The following is a 26,031-nucleotide window of genomic DNA, read 5'->3' as shown; positions in this document are numbered from 1 at the left end:
CCAGAGTTTAACTCAATTGGCCACAGCAAAACATAATAGATAGCTGTGTTCCAGTCTAAATGCCTTAAAGGGATAGGAAAGTCAAAATTAAACTTGCATGATTCAGATAGAACATGTCATTTTAAGACACTTTTAAATTCACTTCTATTTTCAAATGTGCTTCGTTCTCTTAGTAACCCTTGTTGAAAAAAATACACACATATCATACACCAGTGGGAGGTGCTGCTAATTGGTGCCTGTGTTCTGTCGAGAACTACAATCTGTCAAACTCCAATCTGGCGTCTATTCCGGTATTTCCATACATCTGATTGGTCCATGTCCAGTGAGCGACAGGATTCACAAACAATCAGATAGGCCCTGTAATTGCCTATCTTCACTATTTTGCCTCCGCCTGGGGGGTTCAAGAGGGGCAAAGCCCCCCTTTTAAACCTCACTCCTCAAGGTTTACTTGGGGTGTATGCCAAAGGGTCTGCGGTTGCCCCCCAGAGGCAAAACGGATATTGAAATAAAAGAGTCACCGGAAGTGACAATTGGAGTTTTTGAGGAATTGGAGTTCTCGACAGAACACCTGCACACATTTCTCTCTTGTGATTGGGTAACTAGATGTGTTTAGCTTCCTGCCAGTAGTGCAATGATGTTCCTTCAGCAATGGATACCAAGAGAATGAAGCAAATTTGAAAGTTGTTTAAAATTAGATTATCTATCTGAATCATAAAAGCTATTTTTTAGGTTTACTATACCTTTAAAGGATAGTCTAGTCAAAATTAAACGTTTATTTTAACCTTTTAACGGAATACAACGTCCTAACCAGGTGGCTTTCCTGAAGCCACTGGCACTTCCCTGATAGGATCGCGGTCAGGAGGGCGTGTCTAGCATCATAGGGACGCCCCCCTGTCGCAATCCCATCATTGAAATCTTGTGATCACTTGCACGATCGCGAGATTTCAAATTGTTTATATCCGAATAGTTGTTCCGATGTAGACACTTTTACCATGGCGGGAAAGGGTTAAGCAACTTTCTAATTTACTCCAATTATGAATTCTTTGTTCTCTTGGCTATCTTTATTTGAAAAAGCAAGAATGTAAGCTTAGGCGCTGGCCCATTTTTGCTACAGCACCTGGGAGCTTGCTGATTTGTGTCTAAATGTAGCCAATCAGCAAGCACTACCCAGGTGCTGAACCAAAAATGGGTCGCTACTAAGCTTACATTCCTGCTTTTTCAAAAAGAGATACCAAAAAACAAGAACATTTGATAATATGAGTAAATTAGAAAGTTGCTTAAAAACATAATTTATGCTTACTCGATACATTTATTTTTTTCCGGATATGGTGAGTCCACGGAATAATCAATTACTAGTAGGAATATCACTCCTGGCCAGCAGGAGGAGGCAATGAGCACTACAGCAAAGCTGCTATATATGTCACTTCCCTTACCCATAATCCCCAGTCATTCGGCCGAAGGAAAAATGGAAAAAGAAGATAACACAAAAGTGTAGAGGTGCCGGAGGTTTTAGAAAAAATAACTGTCTTAAATAAAGGGTGAGCCGTGGACTCACCATATCCGGAAATAAATTTATCAGGTAAGCATAAATGTTTTCTTTCCTAAGATATGGTGAGTCTATGGAATCAACAATTACTAGTGGGAATCAATACCCAAGCTAGAGGACACAGATGATAAGGGAGGGACAAGACAGGTAGACCGAAACAGAAGGCACCACTGCCTGAAGAACCCTTCTCCCAAAAGAAGCCTCAGCCGAGGCAAAAGTATCAAATTTATAAAACTTTGAAAAAGTATGCAAAGAGGACCAAGTTGCAGCCTTGCAAATCTGTTCCACAGAAGCTTCATTTTTAAATGCCCAGGAAGAAGAGAAGCCCTCATGGAATGAGCAGTGATTCTCTCAGGAGGTTGCTGTTCAGCAGTCTCATAGGCCATACGAATAATACTCCTTAGCCAAAGAGAAAGAGAAGTAGCTGTAGCTTTCTGACCCTTGCGCTTCCCAGAAAAACAAACAAAGCAGAAGACCGACGAAAGTCCTTAGTCGCCTGAAGATAAAACTTCAAAGCACGCACAACATCTAGGTTGTGCAACAAACGCTCCTTAGGAGAAGAAGGATAAGGACACAAAGAAGGAACCACAATCTCCTGATTAATATTCTTGTTTGAAACAACCTTAGATAGAAAACCTAATTTAGTATGTAGAACCACCTTATCAGAATGAAAAATAAGATAAGGAGAATCAAACTGCAGAGCCAAGGATTCTGAAACTCTCAGAGCAGAAGAAATAGCAACAAGAAACAAAACCTTCCAAGATAACATCTAAATATCTAAGGAATGCATAGGTTCACTCTAAGAACAAGGTTAAGACTCCAGGGAGGAGTAACAGGCTTAAACACAGGCCTGATCCTAACCAAGGCCTGACAAAAGGATTGCACGTTTATGCAATAAAATAGACAACGCAGAAATCTGACTTTTCAGAGTACTAGCTGACAAACCCTTCTCCAGACCTGTAGAAAATACAAAATCCTAGGAATCCTGACTCTACTCCAAGAGTAGCCTCTGCATACACACCAATACCAGGCTAAGCTAACAAAACCAGGCTAAGGCTAACTGAGGCCAGGCCAGTAGAGCATTGAAAATCGCTCTCAGTTCTAGAATGTTTATAGGGAGAACTGACTCCTCCCGAGTCCAAAGACCCTGAGTCTTCAATGACCCCCAAATTGCTTCACAACCTAGAAGGCTGGCATCCATAGTCACGATCACCCAGGAAGGTCTGCAAAAGCAAGTTCCCTGGGAGAGGTATTCCTGAGACAACCACCACAGAAGACAGTCCCTTGTCGCCTGATCCAGAACTATCTGCGGAGATAGATCCGCATAGTCCCCGTTCCATTGCCTTAACATGCATAATTGCAGAGGTCTGAGATAGAACCGAGCAAACGGAATGATGTCCATGGAAGCTACCATCAGACCAATTACCTCCTTACATAGAGCCACTGACGGCCGAGGAGAGGACTGAAGGACAAGACAAGAGCCAAAGATCTTTGTTTTTCTGACCTTTGTCAGAAATATCTTCATTAGTAGGGAGTCTATTGTGGTCCCCAAAACACTACTCTTGTGGTTGGAATCTGAGAACTCTTTCCGATTCACCTTCCAACCGTGGGAGCGAAGACAAGACAGCAAAATCTCTGTATGAGAGTATGCTTGTTAAAAAGACGGCTCCTGAACCAGAATGTCGTCCAGACAAGGCGCTACTGCAATGCCCCAAGACCGGATAACTGCCAAAAGAGCCCCCTGGACCTTTGAGAAAATTCTGGGAGTTGTGGCAAGGCCAAATGGAAGAGCCACAAACTGAAAATTATTGTCTAAGAAAGCAAACCTTAGAAACTTGTGATGATCCCTTTGAATAGGAACATGAATGTATCCTTTAAGTCTATGGTTGTCATAAACTGAACCTCTTGAACCAAAGGAAGAATGGAACGTCTAGTCTCCATCTTGAAGGACGGTACTCTGAGGAACATGTTTAAACACTTTAGGTCTAAAATAGGTCTCAAAGTCCCCTCTTTCTTGGGAACCACAAACAGATTTGAATACAATCACAGACTCTGTTCCTGCAGAGGAACTGGAACTATAATTCCCAGGGCAAAAAGATCCTTGATATAATTTAAGAACGCCATCTCTCTTCATCTGGTCTATAGATAATCTTGAGAGAAGAAACCTGCATTTGGGAGGAAACATCTTGAATTCTATCTTGTACCCCTGAGATACAATTTCAATGGCCCACAGGTCTGGGACATCTCGTATCCAAGCCTGAGCAAATTGAGAAAGCCTGCCCCCCAACTAGATCCGTTCCTGGATCGGGGGCCGACCCTTCATGCTGACTTGGAGTCAGCCATAGGTTTCTTAGACTGTTTCCCCTTGTTCCAAGACTGACCAGACTTCCAGGAAGACTTGGATAGTTCCTGCTTGGAAGAGGAAGCGGAGGGTTTACCTCTAAAGTTACAAAAATAAAGAAAATTACTCTGACACCCTTTCTGCTTATTCTTCTTATCCTGAGGAAGAAAAGATCCCTTTCCTCCTGTGATATCTGAAATAATTTCAGCCAAACTAGGCCCAAACAAGGCCTTACCTTTGTAGAGAATAGCTAATAAATTAGATTTAGAAGAAACATCTGCAGACCAGGATTTTAACCAAAGGGCTCTGTGAGCTAGGACCGCAAAACCAGACATTTTTGCTCCTAGTTTAATGACCTGTAAGGAAGCATCCGTAATAAAGGAATTGGCTAATTTAAGAGCCTTAATCCTATCCTGGATCTCCTCAAGAGGAGAATCTGTTTGAATAGAATAAGACAAGGCATCAAACCAGTAAGCTGCAGCGCTGGTAACGGTAGCAATACACACTGCAGGCTGCCATTGAAGACCTTGGTGAACATACATTTTCTTTATTAATGCCTCCAATTTCTTATCCATTTGATCCTTAAAGGAACAACTATCCTCTATTGGAATAGTGGTCCTCTTAACCAAAGTGGAAATAGCTCCTCCCACCTTAGGAGCCGTTTGCCACGACTCTTTAATAAAGTCAGCTATAGGAAACATTTTCTTAAAAATAGAAGATGGAGAAAAAGGAATACCAGGTCTCTCCCACTCCCGTGCAATAATCTCAGAAGCATGGTCTGGAACAGGAAATACCTCCACCGCAGAGGGAACATCAAAATACTTGCTCAGTTTACTAGACTTCTTAGGGTTAACGACGATAGAAGTATCAGAGTCATCAAAGGTAGCCAAAACCTCCTTACTTAACAAGCGGTGTTGTTCCAGCTTAAATCTGAAGGACAGTACTGAGGGTTCCACCTGGGCATCAAAACATAAGCTACAGGTAACATCCTGCACAGCCTCTTGATCCATAATACAAAAAAAAGAAGCAAATAAAAAAAAAAAAAACTTTTTTTAAATTTTTTTTTATCTTTTAACAAAGGATATAATACAGAACAAAAAAAACATTCATAAATAAATGTTCCTTTTAAATCTACCAAATCAAGAAAAACATACAGCAGGCAATACTCTACACCTCAGCAGAATTACTGAGGTGCCCTACCTGTCCTGCAACCCGCAGCAAACTGAAGAAAAAAATGATCCCGTTTACAATCCAGATTCCAGAGAATTAAAAACAGCAAGAAGCCTTCTAAACAGCAGAGCCATCTGAAATATGCGCACCTCACTCTACAGGAAGTGAAGAAAAGCGCCAAAAAAACTATGACATCAAAGAATCAGAACCTCCCTAAAAGGGGTGGTCCTACAGCTGACAAAAAAAGCGTTTTAAAAAAAAAAAAAAAAAAAACTTTCTTGAAAACAGGCTTAAAAACAAACAATAAAACCCCCAATAAAAGTACATAATCCGTTACTAAAAACGGATTCTCACTGAGCCATCAATAAAAAAAATAACTCCTCACACTAACAGTACCTGCAAAAACTGCCATAAAAACCTGCACCCTGACAGGAATAATAAAAAACGCCCCCCTGCAGCGTTTCAGCTCAATAAGTGCCAAATTTTCCCCTGCTTACATAGAAAAATAAAACTGGCACTTGCCTTAACATTTATCTGTCCGGCAGTAGGACAGCTCACCTGGTTTGAGAGGATGCCATCCCTCACATGGACCTGTGGAAATACAGAAAGACTGAGTAAACTTACTATCTAAATAGGGCAGCAAAGTGTTTTGGGAAAACGCAGTGAGGATTGTACCCCACAAGTTTCCAATTGCTCAAAAGCCACCACTGCCCTACTGAAGATACTGACATGAGCTAAGGTTAGACCCTTTAGAAAGATCAAAGCAAACCTACTCTGCTTTTAAAATAAAAAAAATCTTGATTGTAGATCAGACCCCAAAACGTCACCTGAGTATGTTGTTTCATAAGACTTTCATTGATTTATTATCAATTTGTATGTCAGTAATAATATTATTTTTATAAATCTTCTCAAGGCACTCCGTAAAATGTTATTGTTTGTGGGTGCGTGCAACATATGTAAAATCTGGGCATTAGTCAAAACATTTTATTTTAAAACCAGATAAAATTAACTTATGTTATAAAATTTGCTTTGTTCTCTTGGTATCTTATCTTGAAAAATAAAACTAGGTAGGCTCATAAGAGCTCAGGAGTGTGCACGTGTCTTTAGTACTCTATAGCAGCAGTGTTTTGCACCATTGGATCATAAAACTACAAATAATGCTGCAAAACACTGCTGCCATGGAGTACTATAGACACATGCACACTCCTGAGCTCTTATGAGCCTACCTAGTTTTACTCTTCAATAGAAGATCCCAAAAGAACAAAGTTAATTTGATAACAGAAGTAAATTGGAAAGTTGTTTAAAATTGCATGCTCTGTCTGAATCATGAAAGTTTAATGTTGACTTTACTGTACCTTTACAGCTTAGTTATTCTCTTTAGTGAACCTTCTAGTAGCCACCCTGCCATCCAGAAACTACCAGTAATTTTCTGCACATTATACCTCCTAGTCATTACCTGCATGCAGTCTATGCTGGTTCTAACCTGTATATTGTACCTACTAGCCATTCCAACATATAGATCCTTCCTTAATTTGTATAGCACACTTACTAACAATACCTATTCAGCAATTCTTGTTCTAACAACCCGTCAGCCTAAGTACCATATTGCAATATTTTGCTGTTAAATACCTTTGAAAACTGTGCTTGTTTCAACCTCTCCAAAGAAAGTGGAGTGCCTCCATCAAATCTATGTTTGACCTAAACATTCATTGTGTAGAATGTTGCAGGGTCTGAGTACAGGCTTATCTGTCACTAGCTGGCCACAGCAAAGGTGAACAGAAACATGAATTCCTTCAAGTTTCTCAAGGGTTAATCCCTAAACTGCTCATGATTTAAAAAAAACTCGGTCAATTGTCCCAGCAAATTGACACTAGAAAACAACTTTAAAGAAGAATATAAAGCTATCACTGATCTGATGGCTACAAATGAAACCCTCACTATTATGCTATAAATTTGGACTCCCACAATTTATAGATATACTCTGACCTCAAGGAATCATCTTACTCCTAAGGAGACTTAAGGTCTGATGATCTAAAGCTCTCAGCTATGGTGAGATTATGCAAGATGTCTGGTCGGTGGTACTATGAGGTTCCTCAAACAATTCTATAAAATTTAAATTTTGGCTTGAGAGTGATTTATTTTGCTTTGCAGAATTCTGAATGTAAAGGAGAGACATACATTGCAATATAAAAGCCCCCCAAAGATTGTGTGTGTGTATATATATATATAAAACATCTATGTTTCTATAGGGTAGTAGATTCAGGAGAAATTTGAGGAAGCACTTCTTTAGAGAGTGATTGATTTAATAAACTTCCTCAAGAGGTAGTAGCGACAAACACTGTGGGGGACTTTAAAAATGCAGGGGACAAGCATAAGGCTATCCTACAAACTAGGTAAGTTTATACTGTTAGGTAATATCGGGCAGACTTGCTGGGCCTATGGCTTTTATCTGCCGTCAATATCTATCTATCTATCTATCTATCTATCTATCTATCTATATATATATATAGATATTACTCAGATGTGATTACATTTTGGTCCTAAAGGGACAGTACACTGTAAAATTGTTTTTATATTGATATATTTTCAATGACTTGTTATACCAGCTGCAGAGTATAAAATGTATTTACAATTATAAGATCTCATCATGTTATAACTTTGTGTACGCACACTTGTTTCCTTATCTTATATTTGTCTGGAAAACCAAAGCTCAAAACTTAGAGAGAACAATGGAAAATTGTCATTTTATTACTTAACTATCCTGCACCCCAGTGAGAGTGTAATTTCTTCTGCAGGCTATTCAATAGTTGAGACTCTAGTATAGAAACTTTCAGTATAGGTGGGGGATACCACCGGCTAAATCAGCTATTTCAAATGCCAAAATAGGGGTAAAGGAGCTACTTATAAACAATTTAATACACTCCAACAGGTAAAATGGATTAATGAGAACAATTTAAAAGGGAGACACTTTTTTTGGGTGAACTGCCCCTTTAAATAATTCAACAAAAAGAGAGGGGGGAAAAAAACATTCTTTCTAGGCATAGGAATTTAATATGTTTATGAATACTTCATGCAAAATGTAATGCACCAAACTTTATTTACGCTGGGGTTTGAAATATTTATAGTAGACACATAAATAAAACAATTTCTTGTATTTGTACAGAGCTAAATATTTAAGGATAATACACATTAACCCTTTCTGCAGCAACGATACACAGGTATCTCATAATTTATTATTTCTGTGTGCACGGTATTAAGATTGTAAATCATTCACAGTGCCAAAAGAATTCAACCCCCGGATCCTTTTTTTATTTATTATTATTATATGTACAAGTGTTCCACAAAATGGTTACACATTAATTAGCACACATTACAATGCTTGAGTTACTTTCAAGTCAAATTCTAAATACAGGCACTCAGTTTGGTTACTTTTCATACTTTGAACTTTATAAATGGCTGCAGTACTAATGCATTATTCTATATTGTTTTAAACAATAAAATGTGGTTAAAATTAATATAAACACCTGCCTTCTGTATAGAAAGTGGTTTTATTTTTATATAATGTGTTTAATGTATCTAAAACAAACATAAAAATATTGTATTACAGATCCAAAAAACAAAATTTATGCTTACCTGATAAATGTATTTATTTCTTGATGCGGTGAGTCCACGGATCATCTAATTACTATTGGGAATATCACTCCTGCCCAGCAGGAGTCAGCAAAGAGTACCACAGAAAAGCTGTTAAATATCACCTCCCTTCCCTCCAACCCCAGTCATTCGACCGAAGCAAAGGAGAGAAAGGAAGCAACAAGATGCAGTGGTGTCTGAAGTTTATAACAAAAAACCCTATCCTTAAGAAAACAGGGCGGGCCGTGGACTCACCGTGTCAAGAAATAAATAAATAAATTTATCAGGTAAGCATAGACAGGTAAGCATAGATTTAGTTTACTTTCTAATGACACGGCGAGTCCACGGATCATCTAATTACTATTGGGAATTAATACCCAAGCTAAAGGACACCGATGATAAGGGAGGGACAAGACAGGGAACCCTAAATGGAAGGCACCACTGCTTGAAGAACCCTTCTCCCAAAAGAAGCCTTAGCCGAGGTAAAAGTATAACATTTATAGAATTTAGAAAAAGTGTGAAGAAAGGACCAAGTTGCAGCCTTGCAAATCTGTTCCACAGAAGCTTCATTTTTGAATGCCCAGGAAGAGGAAACAGCCCTTGTAGAATGAGCCGTAACTCTCTCAGGAGGCTGCTGTCCAGCAGTTTCATAAGCCAAGCGAATGATACTCTTCAGCCACAAAGAAAGCCGTAGCTTTCTGCCCCTTTCGTTTTCCAGAGAAAACTACAAACAGAGCAGAATACTGATGAAAATCCTTAGTCGCCTGTAAATAGAATTTCAATGCACGCACCACGTCCAGATTGTGCTGCAGACGTTCCTTCTGAGAAGGGTTAGGACACAAGGAAGGAACAACAATCTCCTTATTAATGTTCAGATCTGAAACCACTTTAGGGAGAAACCCTAACTTAGTACACAAAACTACCTTATCCAAATGAAAAATAAGGTAAGAAGACTCATACTGTAATGCCGAGAGCTCTGAAACTCTACAAGCAGATGAAATAGCAACCAGAAACAAAACCTTCCAAGATAATAACTTAATATCTAAGGAATGCATAGGCTCAAACAAAATAGACAAGGCAGATTATTTGACCCTTTAGGGAGCTTGCCGATAAACCATTCTCCAAGCCCTCTAGGAGAAAAGACAAAATTCTAGGAATCCAAACTCTACTCCAAGAGTAGCCTTTGGATTCACACCAATGCAGATATTTATGCCACATCTTATGGTAAATCTTTCTAGTCACAGGCTTACGCGCCTGAATCATGGTCTCAATGACGACTCTGAAAATCCACGCTTTGATAAAATTAAGCGTTTAATCTCCAAGCAGTCAGCTTCAGAGAAATTAGATTTGGATGAAGGAAGGGCCCCTGAAGTAGAAGGTCCTTTCTCAATGGAAGTCTCTAAGGTGGACAAGATGACATCTCCACCAGGTCTGCATACCAGATCCTGCGACGCCACGCTGGTGCTATGAGGATCACTGACACCCTCTCCTGTTTGATTCGAGCAATGACTCGAGGAAGGAGAGCGAACGGGGGAAATAGGTATGCATGACTGAAATTCCAAGGTACCGCCAGAACGTATATCAGTACCGCCTGAGGATCCCTTGACCTTGACCCGTACTTCGGAAGCTTGGCATTCAGCCGAGATGCCATGAGATCCAGCTTGGGCCGTCTCCATTTGAGAATTAAGCTGGAAAACACTTCCGGATGGAGTTCCCACTCCCCGGGGTGAAAGGTCTGTCTGCTCAGAAAATCCGCCTCCCAGTTGTCCACTCCTGGGATGTGGATCGCTGACAGGCAGCAGTTGTGGGACTCCGCCCACTGAATTATTTTGGCTACCTTTGCCTCAGCCAAGGAATTCCGAGTTCCCCCACTGATGGTTGATGTAAGTCACTGAAGTTATGTTGTCCGACTGGAACCTGATATGCCGGGCCGAAGCTAACTGAGGCCAGGCCAGAAGAGCATTGAAGATTGCTCTCAGCTCCAGAATGTTCATGGGTAAAACAGACTCAAACCGAGTCCATGTCCCCTGAGCCTTTACAGAGCCCCAAACTGCTCTCCATCCCAGTAGGCTGGCGTCCGTTGTCACAATCACCCAGGTGGGTCTGCAGCAGCAAGTTCCCTGGGAGAGATGTTCCTGAGACAGCCACCAAAGAAGAGAATCCCTTGTCTCCTGCTCCAGGTGTACTCGTGGAGACAGATCTGCATAATCTCTGTTCTACTGCCTGAGCATGCACAACTGCAGAGGCCTGAGGTGGAAACGGGCAAACAGGATGATGTCCATGGCTTCTACCATCAGACCGATTACCTCCATGCATTGAGTCATTGATGGCCAAGGAGAGGACTGAAGCGCTAGACAGGAATCGAAAATCTTTGACTTCCTGACTTGTCAGAAAAATTTTCATTGATAAAGAATCTATTATGGTTCCCAAGAAAACTACCCTTGTAGTTGGAACTAAGGAACTCTTTTCCAAATTCACCTTCCATCCGTGAGATCGCAGGAAGGATAACATTTCCGTGTGTGAGCTTGCTTGTTGAAAGGATGGCGCCTGCACCAGAATGTCGTCCAGTTAAGGCGCCACTGCAATGCCCCGCAATCGGAGCACCGCCAACAGGGATCCCAGAACCTTTGAGAAAATTCTGGGAGCTGTGACAGGCCAAATGGAAGAGCCACAAACTGGAAGAGTTTGTCTAGAAATGTGATGGTCCCTGTGGATGGGAACATGCAGGTACACGTCCTTTAAATCTACTGTTGTCATAAATTGACCCTCTTGAACCAAGGGAAGAATGGAACGAATAGATTCCATCTTGAAGGACGGTACTCTGAGGAATTTGTTTAGACTTTTGAGATCTAAAATTGGTCTGAAGGTTCCCTCTTTTTTGGGAACCACGAACAGATAGGAGTAAAATCCCAGACCCTGATCCTGCATTGGAACAGGAACTATCACTCCCAGGTTGGAAAGATTTTGAACACAGTGTAAGAACGCCTCTCTTTTTATCTGGTCTACAGATAATCTTGAGAGAAGAAACCTGCCCCTGGGAGGAACAGTTTTGAATTCTAGCTTGTATCCCTGGGACACGATGTCCACCGCCCAGGTATCCTTAACATCCCGAACCCAGGCGAAGAAGGATAGTCTGCCCCCCACCTGATCCTGTCCCAGATTGGGGGCAGACCCTTCATGCTCATTCATTGGCGGGCTTCTTTGCTTGCTTTCCCTTGTTCCATGACTGGTTGGACCTCTAGAAAAGCTTGGACTGTTCTTGTTTTGTAGAGAGAGAGGAGGCTTACCCATGAAGTTTCAAAAGGAAAGAAAATTACTCTGACGTCCCTTCTGCTTATCCTGAGGGAGGAAATTAGTTTTTCCTACCGTAATGTCTGAAATGATCTCAGCCAGACCCGGCCCAAACAAGGTCTTTCCTTTGTAAGGGATCGCCAAAAACTTAGACTTAGATGACACATCCGCAGACCAGGACTTCAACCATAAGGCTCTGCGAGCCAATACAGCAAAACCAGAAATAAAAGAATTGGCCAACTTAAGGGCCTTGATCCTATCCTAGATCTCTTTGAGGGTAGTGACTGTCCGAATAGAATCGGACAACGCATCAAACCAGTATGCAGGTTGCCATTGTAAACCCTGGTGTACATACATTTTCTTGAGTAACCCCTCTAATTTCTTGTCCATAGAAGCCTTAAAGGAACAACTATCTTCTATGGGAATAGTGGTCCTCTTAGCTAGCAAGGAAATTGCCCCTTCCACCTTGGGTACCGTCTGCCAAGACTCCTTAATAGAGTCTGCTATAGGAAACATCTTCTTAAATATAGGGGATGGAGAAAAAGGGATACCCGGTCTCTCCCATTCCCTAGCAATAATCTCTGTAGCTCGATCTGGCACAGGAAAAACCTCCACCATGGAAGGTATATCAAAATACTTGTTTAGTTTATTAGACTTCTTAGGATTGAATACGACAGTAGTGTCTGTGTCGTCCAGGGTAGCTAAAACCAACAAACTGAGGTGTCCGAGCTTAAACCTGAAAGAAACAACTTCAGTATCAGCCAAAAGAATTACACTGAGTCTGAGATTTCACCCTCAGATGCTACCGAAGTATCTTCCTCCTCAGATTTCTGGGAAGGGACATTCGGAATAGCCACTACTGTGTCGGAAACCTTACTCACTGATTGTTTACATTTCCTCTTGCGCTTTCCCTGCAGCATGGGAAAAGCAGACAACGCATCAGATACCGCTGAGGACATTAGGGAAGCGATGTCTTGCAAGGTAACTCCAGGTGGAGTAATAGAGGAAGCGCAGGGCACTGGCTGTATGGACGCTAAATTTTGGGACGCTTGAGGAGAAAGCTGCGGTATATCTTGAACATTGTCAGAAGACTTCTGAACAGCATCTGCCTTAGACAATGTTGGCTCAGGAAAAAGTCTATCCCTGTAATGTAAAGTTCTCTCAATACATGAGGAACAGAAAGGGATTGATTTAGTAAATACCCCACAAAAAAAACGTTACTGTTCCGTTAAATTTTAAAAACGAAACTGCTTTATTTTTCTGCAATAAAAATATAAAGTAGCACAAAAACCACTAAGGACAACATCTACACCACAGCTTAGCTTTGCTTAGGTGCTTACCTGCCTGACTGAAAACGGATTGATTATCCCGCTAGAAAATCCGGACTCAACTGCTATCTTTCTGAAAAAGTGAAGACCGGTAACAGTTATTCAGTTAATGTCTTGGACGCAGCTATATCTTCGCTCCGCAACACAGGAAGAGAAGAGGGAAAAAGGTGCCCAACAGAAAATGCCACCTCAGCTGACCCCGCCCATCGTGGGCGTTACAACATTAACCTCCCGATCGGCTAAAGTATTACCAAAGCCGCAGGGAGTAACGTAATAATAAAAACACCACCTCTGAGCCATATCTCCTCATCCCCAGTGCCTGCTATTGCTGCCAATAATAAAAACATAATTTATGCTTACCTGATAAATTCCTTTCTTCTGTAGTGTGATCAGTCCACGGGTCATCATTACTTCTGGGATATTACTCCTCCCCAACAGGAAGTGCAAGAGGATTCACCCAGCAGAGCTGCATATAGCTCCTCCCCTCTACGTCACTCCCAGTCATTCGACCAAGGACCAACGAGAAAGGAAAAGCCAAGGGTGAAGTGGTGACTGGAGTATAATTTAAAAAATATTTACCTGCCTTAAAAACAGGGCGGGCCGTGGACTGATCACACTACAGAAGAAAGGAATTTATCAGGTAAGCATAAATTATGTTTTCTTCTGTTAAGTGTGATCAGTCCACGGGTCATCATTACTTCTGGGATACCAATACCAAAGCAAAAGTACACGGATGACGGGAGGGATAGGCAGGCTCTTTATACAGAAGGAACCACTGCCTGAAGAACCTTTCTCCCAAAAATAGCCTCCGATGAAGCAAAAGTGTCAAATTTGTAAAATTTGGAAAAAGTATGAAGCGAAGACCAAGTTGCAGCCTTGCAAATCTGTTCAACAGAGGCCTCATTCTTGAAGGCCCAAGTGGAAGCCACAGCTCTAGTAGAATGAGCTGTAATTCTTTCAGGAGGCTGCTGTCCAGCAGTCTCATAAGCTAAACGAATTATGCTACGAAGCCAAAAAGAAAGAGAGGTAGCGGAAGCTTTTTGACCTCTCCTCTGCCCAGAGTAAATGACAAACAGAGAAGACGTTTGTCGAAATTCCTTAGTTGCCTGTAAGTAAAATTTTAGAGCACGGACTACATCCAGGTTGTGCAGTAGACGTTCCTTCTTTGAAGAAGGATTTGGGCATAAAGAAGGAACAACAATCTCTTGATTGATATTCCTGTTAGTAACTACCTTAGGTAAGAATCCAGGTTTAGTACGCAGGACTACCTTATCCGAATGAAAAATCAAATAAGGAGAATCACAATGTAAGGCTGATAATTCAGAGACTCTTCGAGCCGAGGAAATAGCCATTAAAAATAGAACTTTCCAAGATAACAACTTTATATCAATGGAATGAAGGGGTTCAAACGGAACGCCCTGTAAAACATTAAGAACAAGGTTTAAACTCCATGGTGGAGCAACAGTTTTAAACACAGGCTTAATTCTGGCCAAAGCCTGACAAAAAGCCTGGACGTCAGGAACTTCTGACAGACGTTTGTGTAACAGAATGGACAGAGCTGAGATCTGTCCCTTTAATGAACTAGCAGATAAACCCTTTTCTAAACCTTCTTGTAGAAAAGACAATATCCTAGGAATCCTAACCTTACTCCAAGAGTAACCTTTGGATTCACACCAATATAGGTATTTACGCCATATCTTATGGTAAATCTTTCTGGTAACAGGTTTCCTAGCCTGTATTAAGGTATCAATAACTGACTCAGAAAATCCACGTCTTGATAAAATCAAGCGTTCAATTTCCAAGCAGTCAGCTTCAGAGAAGTTAGATTTTGATGTTTGAAGGGACCCTGTATCAGAAGGTCCTGTTTCAGAGGTAGAGACCAAGGTGGACAGGATGACATGTCCACCAGGTCTGCATACCAAGTCCTGCGTGGCCACGCAGGTGCTATTAGAATCACTGATGCTCTCTCTTGTTTGATTCTGGCAATCAATCGAGGAAGCAACGGGAAGGGTGGAAACACGTAAGCCATCCTGAAGTCCCAAGGTGCTGTCAGAGCATCTATCAGGACTGCTCCTGGATCCCTGGATCTGGACCCGTAACGAGGAAGCTTGGCGTTCTGTCGAGACGCCATGAGATCTATCTCTGGTTTGCCCCAACGTCGAAGTATTTGGGCAAAGACCTCCGGATGAAGTTCCCACTCCCCCGGATGAAAAGTCTGACGACTTAAGAAATCCGCCTCCCAGTTCTCCACTCCCAGGATGTGGATTGCTGACAGGTGGCAAGAGTGAGACTCTGCCCAGCAAATTATCTTTGATACTTCCATCATAGCTAGGGAGCTTCTTGTCCCTCCCTGATGGTTGATGTAAGCTACAGTCGTGATGTTGTCCGACTGAAACCTGATGAACCCCCGAGTTGTCAACTGGGGCCAAGCCAGGAGGGCATTGAGAACTGCTCTCAATTCCAGAATGTTTATTGGCAGGAGACTCTCCTCCTGACTCCATTATCCCTGAGCCTTCAGAGAATTCCAGACGGCACCCCAACCTAGAAGGCTGGCGTCTGTTGTTACAATTGTCCAGTCTGGTCTGCTGAATGGCATCCCCCTGGACAGATGTGGCCGAGAAAGCCACCATAGAAGAGAATTTCTGGTCTCTTGATCCAGATTCAGAGAAGGGGATAAGTCTGAGTAATCCCCATTCCACTGACTTAGCATGCACAGTTGCAGTGGTCTGAGGTGTAAGCGTGCAAAGGGTACTATGTCCATTGCCGCTACCATTAAGCCGATTACCTCCATGCATTGAGCCACTAACGGGTGTTGAATGGAATGAAGGGTGCGGCAAGCACTTTGAAGTCTTGTTAGCCTGTCCTCTGTCAGGTAAATCTTCATTTCTACAGAATCTATAAGAGTCCCCAGGAAGGGAACTCTTGTGAGTGGAACGAGTGAACTTTTCTTTTCGTTCACCTTCCATCCATGTGACCTTAGAAATGCCAGCACTAACTCTGTATGAGACTTGGCAGTTTGAAAGCTTGAAGCTTGTATCAGAATGTCGTCTAGGTATGGAGCTACCGAGATTCCCCGCGGTCTTAGTACCGCCAGAAGAGCACCCAGAACCTTTGTGAAGATTCTTGGAGCTGTAGCCAATCCGAATGGAAGAGCCACAAACTGGTAATGCCTGTCTAGGAAGGCAAACCTTAGGTACCGATAATGATCTTTGTGAATCGGTATGTGAAGGTAAGCATCTTTTAAATCTACAGTGGTCATGTATTGACCCTCTTGGATCATAGGTAAAATTGTCCGAATAGTCTCCATCTTGAACGATGGAACTCTTAGGAATTTGTTTAGGATCTTTAAGTCCAGGATTGGTCTGAAAGTTCCCTCTTTTTTGGGAACCACAAACAGATTTGAGTAAAACCCCTGTCCCTGTTCCGATCGTGGAACTGGATGGATTACTCCCATCAACAAGAGCTCTTGTACGCAGCGTAGAAACGCCTCTTTCTTTGTCTGGATTGTTGACAATCTTGACAGATGAAATCTCTCTCTTGGAGGAGAGTATTTGAAGTCCAGAAGGTATCCCTGAGATATTATCTCTAGCGCCCAGGGATCCTGAACATCTCTTGCCCAAGCCTGGGCGAAGAGAGAAAGTCTGCCCCCCACTAGATCCGATCCCGGATCGGGGGCCCTCAATTCATGCTGTTTTAGGGGCAGCAGCAGGTTTCCTAGTCTGCTTGCCCTTGTTCCAGGACTGGTTAGGTTTCCAGCCTTGTCTGTAGCGAGCAACAGCTCCTTCCTGTTTTGGTGCAGAGGAAGTTGATGCTGCTCCTGCTTTGAAATTACGAAAGGAACGAAAATTAGACTGTCTAGTCTTGGCTTTGGCTTTGTCCTGAGGCAGGGCATGGCCTTTACCTCCTGTAATGTCAGCGATAATCTCTTTCAACCCGGGCCCGAATAAGGTCTGCCCTTTGAAAGGTATATTAAGCAATTTAGACTTAGCAGTAACATCAGCTGACCAGGATTTTAGCCACAGCGCCCTGCGTGCCTGAATGGCGAATCCTGAATTCTTCGCCGTAAGTTTAGTAAGATGTACTACGGCCTCCGAAATGAATGAATTAGCTAGTTTAAGGACTCTAAGCCTGTCCGTAATGTCGTCCAGAGAAGCTGAACCAATGTTCTCTTCCAGAGACTCAATCCAGAATGCCGCTGCAGCCGTGATCGGCGCAATGCATGCAAGGGGTTGCAATATAAAACCTTGTTGAACAAACATTTTCTTAAGGTAACCCTCTAACTTTTTATCCATTGGATCTGAAAAAGCACAGCTATCCTCCACCGGGATAGTGGTACGCTTAGCTAAGGTAGAAACTGCTCCCTCCACCTTAGGGACCGTTTGCCATAAGTCCCTTGTGGTGGCGTCTATTGGAAACATTTTTCTAAATATCGGAGGGGGTGAGAACGGCACACCGGGTCTATCCCACTCCTTAGTAACAATTTCAGTAAGTCTCTTAGGTATAGGAAAAACCTCAGTACTCGTTGGTACCGCAAAATATTTATCCAACCTACACATTTTCTCTGGTATTGCAACTGTGTTACAATCATTCAGAGCCGCTAACACCTCCCCTAGTAATACACGGAGGTTTTCCAGTTTAAATTTAAAATTTGAAATATCTGAATCCAGTCCGTTTGGATCAGAACCGTCACCCACAGAATGAAGTTCTCCGTCCTCATGTTCTGCCACCTGTGACGCAGTGTCTGACATGGCCCTAATATTATCAGCGCACTCTGTTCTCACCCCAGAGTGATCACGCTTACCTCTTAGTTCTGGTAATTTAGCCAAAACCTCAGTCATAACAGTAGCCATATCCTGTAATGTGATTTGTAATGGCCGCCCAGATGTACTCGGCGCTACAATATCACGCACCTCCCTCTGAGCGGGAGATGTAGGTACTGACACGTGAGGCGAGTTAGTCGGCATAACTCTCCCCTCGTTGTTTGGTGAAATTTGTTCAATTTGTACAGATTGACTTTTATTTAAAGTAGCATCAATACAGTTAGTACATAAATTTCTATTGGGCTCCACTTTGGCATTGCAACAAATGACACAGGTATCATCCTCTGAATCAGACATGTTTAACACACTAGCAAATAAACTTGCAACTTGGAAATACAATTCAATTAGAATAATATTAAAATGTACTGTGCCTTTAAGAAGCACAGAAGATCTATGACAGTTGAAAATTAATAAATTGAAACAGTTATAGCCTCAATCCTTGTAAACAACACAACTTTAGCAAAGGTTTAATCCCATTAGCAAAGATAACAAATTCTGAAAGCAGGAAACAAATTACAGAATAAACGTTTTTTATCTCAGTCAAACTATAATTCTCACAGCTCTGCTGAGAGAAATTACCTCCCTCAAAATAAGTTTTGAAGACCCCTGAGCTCTGTAGAGATGAACCGGATCATGCAGGGAATACAATGAGTTGCTGACTGAAATATTTGATGCATAGAAAAAGCGCCAAAAAACGGCCCCTCCCCCTCACACACAGCAGTGAGGGAGAACAGAAACTGTCAGAAAAACAGATTAAGCAACTGCCAAGTGGAAAAATAGTGCCCAAACATTTATTCACACAGTACCTCAGCAAAATGAAAACGATTTTACATTCCAGCAAAAACGTTAAACATAATCTCTAGTTATTAAACAGCTTTATGTATTTCTTACAGTGTAATTCTAGTGAAGTACCATTCCCCAGAATACTGAAGTGTAAAGTATACATACATGACATTATATCGGTATGGCAGGATTTTCTCATCAATTCCATTGTCAGAAAATAAAAACTGCTACATACCTCTATGCAGATTCATCTGCCCGCTGTCCCCTGATCTGAAGTTTACCTCACTCCTCAGATGGCCGAGAACAGCAATATGATCTTAACTACTCCGGCTAAAATCATAGCAAAACTCTGGTAGATTCTTCTTCAAACTCTGCCAGAGAGGTAATAACACACTCCGGTGCTATTTTAAAATAACAAACTTTTGATTGAAGATATAAAACTAAGTATAATCACCATAGTCCTCTCACACATCCTATCTAGTCGTTGGGTGCAAGAGAATGACTGGGAGTGACGTAGAGGGGAGGAGCTATATGCAGCTCTGCTGGGTGAATCCTATTGCACTTCCTGTTGGGGAGGAGTAATATCCCAGAAGTAATGATGACCCGTGGACTGATCACACTTAACAGAAGAAATGATCCCCCAAGCAATAGGTGAATGTCTCTTGTCCCACAATCATAATGTAAAGTGCCATCCTTTTATTTTCTGCAATGTATCCCAGAAAAAATAAAGTTAGCACTTACCTTTAGACTTCTGTCAGGCAGCACGGCAGCTCACTAGGTTTGAGAAGGCCAGTTCCCTCACATGGAACTGTGGATAAAAACAAAGACTGAGTAATCTTACTAAGGCTTGCACGAATAGGGCAGCATTAAATACATGGGAGGCGCAGTGAGGATTGTACCCCAACAAGTTCTTATTGCTTGAAAGCCACCACTGCTCTACTGAAGAGACTGATATGGACTATGGCTACACCCTAAGACAAAGAACAATCTTGCACTGCTAGAAAAATAATAAAATCTTGCTTGAAGAATCTTCTTTCCAACACCTAACTTTACCACTTCCTTGCTCTAACATAGGCAAAGAGAATGGCTGGGGTTGGAGGGAAGGCAGGTGATATTTAACAGCTTTGCTGTGGTGCTCTTTCCCGCCTCCTGCTGGGCAGGAGTGATATTCCCAATAGTAATTAGATGAAACGTGGACTCACCGTGTCATTAGAAAGAAACACCATTATCCAAACTGCTTGGGACCAGCAAAGGTTTGGATTTTAGAAAATTTGTATATTTGCATCTGTAAAATGGGGCAGCTTGGAGAGGGGATGGGGACTAAGTGTAAACTACAATATCTTATGTCATTAAGGCAATATTTACGTCATATTACGGCATATACAGGTAGCCCTCAGTTTACGCCAGGGTTAGGTTCCAGAAGGAATGGTTGTAAATTGAAACCGTTGTAAATTGAAACCCAGTTTATAATATAAGTCAATAGGAAGTGAGGGAGGTTCCAGGCCCCTCTCAAAATTGTCATAAGTGACACCTAATACATTATTTTAAAAGCTTTGAAATGAAGACTTTAAATGCTAGACAGCATTATAAACCTAATAAAATAATAACACAACACAGAATATATAATTAAACTAAGTTAAATGAACAAAAACATTTGCTAAACAGCATTATAAACCTAATAAAATAATTACACAACACACTTCACTTGCATTTTTCTGCAAACAGTTCTTTCTATGCATTTCAATCTAGACTGAGTTATAGACAGGAAGATCTTGTTCCTTTGAAATCTGCTCGATAGCTCAGGTCTGGTTAAACTGATTAATTTCAGCTTGCTTGGCTTTGCTGCAACACAAGCGGGCAGCTCCACCTACTGGCTATTTTAATACATGTACTGCTTCTCAATGCTTTTCAATAGCAGTCACATGACCGGAAAAAAAGGTTGTTATTCTGAAACGGTGTAAATTGAACCGTTGTAAAACGAGGGCCACCTGTATATATATATATTTAAAAAATGAAAGGCACTCACTGGGTCTTAAATGCAGACAATATTTTGCTTTATTAAGGTACCTTAATAAAGCAAAATCTTGTCTGCATTTAATACCCGGTGAGTGCCTTTCATTTTTTAACTGTGTATACTGCATTTAAAGTGCACCCTGGGCAGAAGCTATTGGTTGACTGTTACTGTGAGTGCTGCACCACCAATGACTGTTATAAATATATATAATTTTTAATACATTTGTATACATAGTCCCTCAGAAAGATAGTACAGTACTGTAATCAGAAAGGTAATAGTTATTTTTTATAAATATAGACTATTATTATTTTCATTAATACCATATAGATAACATTGTGCTCACACCCGTGGGGTAACTTAGGAGTCAGTACTGATTGGCTAAAAGTCTGTCAAAAGAACTGAAGGGCCAGTCTGCATAGGCTTGGATTACAAGGTAATAACAGAGGTAAAAAAGTATATTAACATAAACGTGTCGGTTATGAAAACATGGGGAATGGGTAATAAAGAGATGATCTTTTTAAACAATAAAAATGGAGTAGATTATCCCTTTAAGGACCAGGAATTTCAGAGAAAAATTTGCCAAAAAGACTAGATCCTTTTTAGCATTACTCCATTTAAACAGAAATAGAGCCTTGTTTTTGTTATTTACCTATTTATCACAACTCTAGTTTTTTTTTTAGTAGACAACCCAAAGTTATTGATTTAGACCATTTTGGTAGATTTCATGCCACCTATTCTCCGCATAATGCGATCATATTAAAATTGTTTTCACTTTTCACAAACTTTAGGTTTCTCACTGAAACTATGGTTATAGAAGCTTCTCTGGGATCCCCTTTGTTCAGAAATAGCAGACATACATGGTTTTACCATTAGTTTTGTTAATAATTAGAATGTTGCTAGTTGCAGCTGTGCACCACACTTCCAAAATTCCCGCAGTGAAGAGGTTAATCAGGTAGCTTGTAAAATAAAGTAAAGCTGTAGTTTAGCTCCTCCCACCTGACGACACCACCCCTGACCCTTACATGATCCCTCCCAAACAGCTCTCTTCCCTCCCTCGTCCCCCTGTGGTCACCATCATCTTAGGCACTGGCAGTCTGCCAATATGACGTTTTTAGGACTTTTTTTTATTTGAATTAGCTTATTTTTTTCTGTAGTTTAGGATCCCCCCCATACCTTCCAACCTCCCTCATTCCTCCCAAAACAGCTCTCGTAACACCCCCCCCCCCCCCCTCTAACTAGTGTCTCCCATCTTAGGTACTGGCAGCTGTCTACCAGTACCCAGTTTTTATACATTTTAACTCATTTTATTTTAATTTATTTAAATAAAAACATAATTTATGATTACCTGATAAATTTATTTCTCTTGTGGTGTATCCAGTCCACGGATCATCCATTACTTGTGGAATATTCTCCTTCCCAACAGGAAGTTGCAAGAGGATCACCCACAGCAGAGCTGCTATATAGCTCCTCCCCTAACTGCCATATCCAGTCATTCGACCGAAACAAACAGAGAAAGGAGAAACCATAGGGTGCAGTGGTGACTGTAGTTTAATTAAAATTTAGACCTGCCTTAAAATGACAGGACGGGCCGTGGACTGGATACACTACAAGAGAAATAAATTTATCAGGTAAGCATAAATTATGTTTTCTCTTGTTAAGTGTATCCAGTCCACGGATCATCCATTACTTGTGGGATACCAATACCAAAGCTAAAGTACACGGATGATGGGAGGGACAAGGCAGGAACTTAAACGGAAGGAACCACTGCCTGAAGAACCTTTCTCCCAAAAACAGCCTCCGAAGAAGCAAAAGTATCAAATTTGTAAAATTTGGAAAAGGTGTGAAGCGAAGACCAAGTCGCGGCCTTGCAAATCTGTTCAACAGAGGCCTCATTTTTAAAGGCCCAGGTGGAAGCCACAGCTCTAGTAGAATGAGCTGTAATCCTTTCAGGGGGCTGCTGTCCAGCAGTCTCATAGGCTAGGCGGATTATGCTCCGAAGCCAAAAGGAAAGAGAGGTTGCCGAAGCTTTTTGACCTCTCCTCTGTCCAGAGTAAACGACAAACAGGGTAGATGTTTGACGAAAATCTTTAGTAGCTTGAAAGTAAAACTTCAAGGCACGGACTACGTCCAGATTATGTAAAAGACGTTCCTTCTTTGAAGAAGGATTAGGACACAATGATGGAACAACAATCTCTTGATTGATATTCTTGTTAGAAACCACCTTAGGTAAAAACCCAGGTTTTGTACGCAGAACTACCTTATCTGCATGAAAAATCAGATAAGGAGAATCACATTGTAAGGCAGGTAACTCAGAGACTCTCCGAGCCGAGGAAATAGCCATCAAAAACAGAACTTTCCAGGATAAAAGTTTAATATCAATGGAATGAAGGGGTTCAAACGGAACTCCTTGAAGAACTTTAAGAACCAAGTTTAAGCTACACGGGGGAGCAACAGGTTTAAACACAGGCTTAATTCTAACCAAAGCCTGACAAAATGCCTGGACGTCTGGAACCTCTGCCAGACGCTTGTGCAAAAGAATAGACAGAGCAGAAATCTGTCCCTTTAAGGAACTAGCTGATAATCCTTTGTCCAAACCCTCTTGGAGAAAGGACAATATCCTAGGAATCCTAACTTTACTCCATGAGTAATTCTTGGATTCACACCAAGAAAGATATTTACTCCATATCGTGTGGTAATTTTCCTGGTAACAGGCTTTCGTGCCTGTATTAAAGTATCAATGACTGACTCAGAGAAGCCACGCTTTGATAGAATCAAGCGTTCAATCTCCATGCAGTCAGTCTCAGAGAAATTAGATTTGCATGATTGAAAGGACCTTGTATCAGAAGGTACTGTCTTAGAGGCAGAGTCCATGGTGGAAAGGATGACATGTCCACTAGGTCTGCATACCAAGTCCTGCGTGGCCACGCAGGCGCTATCAGAATCACCGATGCTCTCTCCTGTTTGATTTTGGCAATCAGTCGAGGGAGTAGAGGAAACGGTGGAAACACATAAGCCAGGTTGAAGAACCAAGGCGCTGCTAGAGCGTCTATCAGCGTTGCTTCTGGGTCCCTGGACCTGGATCCGTAACAAGGATGCTTGGCGTTCTGGCGAGACGCCATGAGATCCAACTCTGGTTTGCCCCAACGATGAATCAATTGAGCAAACACCTCCGGATGGAGTTCCCACTCCCCCGGGTGAAAAGTCTGACGACTTAGAAAATCCGCCTCCCAGTTCTCCACGCCTGGGATATGGATTGCTGACAGGTGGCAAGAGTGAGTCTCTGCCCAGTGAATTATTTTTGAGACTTCTAACATCGCTAGGGAACTCCTGGTTCCCCCTTGATGGTTGATGTAAGCCACAGTCGTGATGTTGTCCGACTGAAATCTGATGAACCTCAGTGTTGCTAACTGAGGCCAAGCCAGAAGAGCATTGAATATTGCTCTCAACTCCAGAATATTTATCGGAAGGAGTTTCTCCTCCTGAGTCCACGATCCCTGTGCCTTCAGGGAGTTCCAGACTGCACCTCAACCTAGAAGGCTGGCATCTGTTGTAACAATTGTCCAATCTGGCCTGCGAAAGGTCATACCCTTGGACAGGTGGACCCGAGACAACCACCAGAGAAGAGAATCTCTGGTCTCTTGATCCAGATTTAGCAGAGGGGACAAATCTGTGTAATCCCCATTCCACTGACCTAACATGCATAATTGCAGCGGTCAGAGATGTAGGCGCGCAAATGGCACTATGTCCTTTGCCGCTACCATTAAGCCGATTACCTCCATACACTGAGCCACCGAAGGGCGCGGAATGGAGTGAAGAATACGGCAAGCATTTAGAAGTTTTGATAACCTGGACTCCGTCAGATAAATTTTCATTTCTACAGAATCTATAAGAGTCCCTAAGAAGAGACTCTTGTGAGTGGGGATAGAGAACTCTTTTCCTCATTCACTTTCCACACGTGCGACCTCAGAAATGCCAGAACTATCTCTGTATGAGACTTGGCAATTTGAAAGCTTGACGCCTGAATCAGGATGTCGTCTAGATACGGAGCCACCGCTATGCCTCGCGGTCTTAGAACAGCAAGAAGTGAGCCCAGAACCTTTGTAAAGATTCTCGGGGCTGTAGCCAACCCGAAGGGAAGAGCTACAAATTGGTAATGCCTGTCTAGAAAGGCAAACCTTAGGAACCGATGATGATCTTTGTGAATCGGTATGTGAAGGTAGGCATCCTTTAAGTCCACTGTGGTCATGTACTGACCCTCTTGGATCATGGGTAGGAAGGTCTGAATAGTTTCCATTTTGAAAGATGGAACTCTGAGGAATTTGTTTAAGATCTTTAGATCCAGAATTGGTCTGAAGGTTCCCTCTTTTTTGGGAACCACAAACAGATTTGAATAAAAACCCTGTCCTTGTTCCGTCCGCAGAACTGGATGGATCACTCCCATTACTAGGAGGTCTTGCACACAGCGTAGGAATGCCTCTTTCTTTATCTGATTTGCAGATAACCTTGAAAGATGAAATCTCCCTTGTGGAGGGGAAGATTTGAAGTCCAGAAGATATCCCTGAGATATGATCTCCAACGCCCAGGGATCCTGAACATCTCTTGCCCACGCCTGGGCGAAGAGAGAAAGTCTGCCCCCTACTAGATCCGTTGCCGGATAGGGGGCCATTCCTTCATGCTGTCTTAGAGGCAGCAGCAGGCTTTCTGGCCTGCTTGCCTTTGTTCCAGGACTGGTGAGGTTTCCAGGCCTGCTTAGATTGAGCAAAAGTTCCCTCTTGTTTTGAAGCAGAGGAAGTTGATGCTGCACCTGCCTTGAAATTTCGAAAGGCACGAAAATTAGACTGTTTAGCCTTTTGCTTTGGCCCTGTCCTGAGGCAGGGTATGACCCTTACCTCCAGTAATGTCAGCAATAATTTCCTTCAAAGCAGGCCCGAATAAGGTCTGCCCCTTGAAAGGAATGTTGAGTAATTTAGACTTCGAAGTCACGTCAGCTGACCAGGATTTAAGCCATAGCGCCCTACGCGCCTGGATGGCGAATCCGGAATTCTTAGCCGTTAGTTTAGTCAAATGAACAATGGCATCAGAAACAAATGAGTTAGCTAGCTTAAGTG

At 42.0% G+C, this 26,031-nt stretch overlaps 1 protein-coding gene across 1 annotated transcript in view; it reads right to left on the bottom strand.

The window, feature by feature from the left end:
* TEX10 (testis expressed 10) overlaps positions 1-26,031 on the bottom strand; it is a 266,721-nt gene that overhangs the window by 106,000 nt on the left and 134,690 nt on the right. The gene's annotated exons all lie outside the window — the stretch shown is intronic.

The sequence above is a fragment of the Bombina bombina genome, chromosome 5 (assembly GCF_027579735.1).
Source record: "Bombina bombina isolate aBomBom1 chromosome 5, aBomBom1.pri, whole genome shotgun sequence".
In the NCBI taxonomy this organism is placed as follows: domain Eukaryota; kingdom Metazoa; phylum Chordata; class Amphibia; order Anura; family Bombinatoridae; genus Bombina; species Bombina bombina.
The sequence above is the reverse complement of the archived record's forward strand: the minus strand, read 5'-3'. Positions and strand labels throughout refer to the sequence as shown.